At 58.2% G+C, this 3501-nt stretch overlaps 1 protein-coding gene across 6 annotated transcripts in view; it reads left to right on the top strand.

Moving 5' to 3' along the window:
- The window catches only part of BBS9 (Bardet-Biedl syndrome 9), a 296326-nt gene that overhangs the window by 53227 nt on the left and 239598 nt on the right, over positions 1 to 3501 (top strand). Inside the window, exon 1 of one of the 6 annotated variants that reach the window (XM_027766865.1) lies at positions 1133 to 1609. The exons of the other annotated variants lie outside the window; for them this stretch is intronic. The gene's annotated coding sequence lies outside the window, so the exon portion shown is untranslated. Of the gene's footprint in view, positions 1 to 1132; positions 1610 to 3501 lie in introns of those variants that run through there. 6 annotated transcript variants of the gene reach the window in all.

The raw sequence follows: 3501 nt of genomic DNA, 5'->3' as shown, positions 1-3501 counted from the left end.
TCTCGGCGAGTGGGGGGCCAGGCTGGTCACTGAGACCACGCCCTCTCGGCTGGTGGGGGACAGGCTGGTCATTGAGACCACGCCCTCTCAGCTGGTGGGGGACAGGCTGGTCACTGAGACCACGCCCTCTCAGCTGGTGGGGAACAGGCTGGTCACCGAGACCACGCCCTCAGCTGGTGGGGGACAGGCTGGTCACTGAGACCACGCCCTCTCGGCTGGTGGGGAACAGGCTGGTCACCGAGACCATGCCCCCACAACCCAGGGAAGGGGGCAGGTCGGTCACTGAGACCGTGCCCACCGAGTCCAGAAGTAGACATAATACCCAGGAAGGATTTTCTGACCTTCCCTGTAGCTGATCACCCGTCCTCGGGCACCCCGCACCTGGAGGGAGCAGTACCTCTTCTCTGAAGGACGTGGAGGAGGCTAGGCGGCAGGTCTTGACACGTACCCTGGTTATCCCCTGGGTTCCCTGTTGTCCTGTCATGGATCTTCGTAACTGTCCATGTCTGCATCACATTTAGCCTAAAATACACAGATTTAACAATTTGTTTTGTATCTTATGAAGGCTCCCATACCATTAAACATACAGAAATTAATCTGTGTGCTTTCCTCTTTATTAATCTGCCTTTTGTTATAAGACCCAGCTGGGACCTAGGATAGGTGAGGGAAGGGTATTTTCCTCCCTACAAATGATGATTGATACTAGTTTTGAAAATAATGAATAACTCTGTGCTTTTATTTGTTTATTCTTGGGAGAGATGATTTAACACACTAATTTGACATGTTCAAAAAGACAGGGCAGAATCACTTCATCTTGTTCAAGTACCACTATAAACATACTGGGTTTCAGAGCTCTTAGTTTGCTTTGGCAACTTGGGGAGAGCTGACCATTGGCAGCCTCATGGCCTCCTTCTGTCCCCAGGTTCTCCTGCCTCTTGGGGAGGAATGTTGGTGACAGCTGGGCTGAGCAGCTGTGGGGAGGAATGTTGGTGACAGCTGGGCTGAGCAGCTGTGGGGAGGGCGTTGGTGACAGCTGGGCTGAGCAGCTGTGGGGAGGGCGTTGGTGACATCTGGGCTGGGCGGCGGGCGTGTGTGCGTTGGTGACAGCTGGGCTGAGCAGCTGTGGGGAGGGCGTTGGTGACAGCTGGGCTGAGCAGCTGTGGGGAGGGCGTTGGTGACAGCTGGGCTGAGCAGCTGTGGGGAGGGCGTTGGTGACAGCTGGGCTGAGCAGCTGTGGGGAGGGCGTTGGTGACAGCTGGGCTGAGCAGCTGTGGGGAGGGCGTTGGTGACAGCTGGGCTGAGCAGCTGTGGGGAGGGCGTTGGTGACAGCTGGGCTGAGCAGCTGTGGGGAGGGCGTTGGTGACAGCTGGGCTGAGCAGCTGTGGGGAGGGCGTTGGTGACAGCTGGGCTGAGCAGCTGTGGGGAGGGCGTTGGTGACAGCTGGGCTGAGCAGCTGTGGGGAGGGCGTTGGTGACAGCTGGGCTGAGCAGCTGTGGGGAGGGCGTTGGTGACAGCTGGGCTGCAGTTGGGCTTGCAGACCCTTCCCTTTCCTCTCCCAGGCAGTAGGGCGACTGTGCTGGCTTCGTACGTGAAGTCTCCACGTGAGCAGGTACCATCAAACATGGAGGGTGGAGGTGTCCGTGTCGGGTCTCCAAACACTGGAAAGGGTGGATGCAGAGCCTGCTAGCTCAACCCCTGCTGCCGGCACAGAGTGACGGAAGTGATCTCGGACCCTGCCATGGAGCACGCACCCCTTTGAGTCAAAGTGCCGGGAAGGCCGTCTCTGGCCGGGAGGAGAGGCCGGTCTGTTCCCGTGGTGGTGCAGCAGGGACAGTGGGGCAGCAGGCCGCAGGCCCTGTCCGTGCCTCCTGTGGGCCTTGCAGTGCAGCAGACTCCGTGGGAGAGCATGGGAGGCAGTGGGGCCGGGCGCGCAGAGGCTGTTTTCCAGACCTGCAGCTCCCTCTGGCCCCCCTTGCACTCCTATGGTGTTATCTTTGTGGTCGAAGGACTCATGGACATTCACGAGTTAAGGCCCCACCTTGTAGCCGGTGAGAGGGTGGCAGGACCTGCGCACCCCCAGGAGGCACCACGCTGGTGTCACGTCCTCCTTCCCCATGCGTGGTCTGGGGGTGTCCCTGCCGTCCTCAGCCACTCTCCAGCAGCAGGGACCCTCCAACCATCCTCAGTGCCCCCACCTTACCTCTGAGTCCGTTCCAGAGTGACCTCACTTGTCACATGTGACGTGGCGTGCTGCGGTCGTAGCTGCGAGGCGCCTGCCCTCCAGTGGTGGCTGCAAGGGCTCTCTGGCTTGATTTCACCTTGGCGTTGCGGTGACAGAGTTCTGACTCACCGGTCATAACCACTGCCTTGTAGTCCCGGGGCTGTCACTGTCCAGCCAAGAAGGTTTGTAGAGTACCCGTGAGCATCGGGGCTTTGCCACTCATCTCAGACGGTCAGCGCAGGCTTGGACCTGGTGGTGAGGCGGCGTGCTCTGGCAGCATTTCTGCACTGACTAAATGCTGTTTTGAAGCCTTTTTTTTTTTTTTTTAAAGAGAGATTTTTGCTATCGGGTGCACGTGCTTGCCAGAGAGACAGAAAGAGAGAAATCACTCCCCAGGGTGGATGACCAGGCCACAATCCCTTCTCCATTCTCCTCTCAGGATTTTGGGCACATATGCATGGGTTTTAAGCTGCTGGGTTGGGGACTTGAACCGTTGTTGACTATGTGCAAGTCCTGCAACATAACCATTATGCCACCTGCTGGTCCCTAAAGCCATTTATTATTTATTTGGAGAGGTTTTTGCTATAGGGCGCGTGTGCTCACCGGAAGGAGAGAGAGAGACAGACAGACAGAAAGCGAGAAATCACCCCCCACCCCACCTCCCCGTAGGGGATGGTCACACCGCAATCCCTTCCCCTCCATCCTCCTCTTGGGATCTTGGGCACGCACACACACATGCCCAGCGTGAGTTTAAGCCACCGGGTCTGGGACTCCAACCACAGTCGACTACGTGGGAGTCCAGCGACATAGCCATTAAGCCAACTGCTGGTCCCTGAAGCCATTTCTAAAATCAAGTCTGTAGAGTGGCTGGAACCATGAGTGGTGGAGCCTGTTGTGCTTATTCTTCTCCCAGATGGCTGTCATCGCTGCTCCCCACTCCCAGCCACCCCACGGTGGGGCCCAGGTCCCAGACGCAGGACTCCACCGGGTTGTCACGCCTTCCTGGTGCTCTGTTGTCAGACTACATTCATTGGCCCTGGCAGCCGGGAGAGGTCTGCCCGCTGGTCGGGGTGCAGGAATACTGCATTTCGGCTCCAGGTTGGAAGCCAGGCAGGTCGTTGTGGTGGGGGTAGCGTTGCCGTCTGGGTGGCCCCTTGTGCAGCCAAGGCCCTCAGAACCACTCACTGCCCCAGGCCAGCACCAGAAAGATCCTGGGGTCTGAAACCCTGAACTCTGTCTCATCGAGCCTGTCAGAGAGCCGCTGGGAGCCCAGGCAAAGC

The sequence above is a fragment of the Tupaia chinensis genome, unplaced genomic scaffold, assembly GCF_000334495.1.
Source record: "Tupaia chinensis unplaced genomic scaffold, TupChi_1.0 Scaffold143756_1, whole genome shotgun sequence".
Lineage (NCBI taxonomy): Eukaryota > Metazoa > Chordata > Mammalia > Scandentia > Tupaiidae > Tupaia > Tupaia belangeri.
Note: the sequence above shows the minus strand (reverse complement) of the source record. Positions and strands in the feature narration are given on the sequence as shown.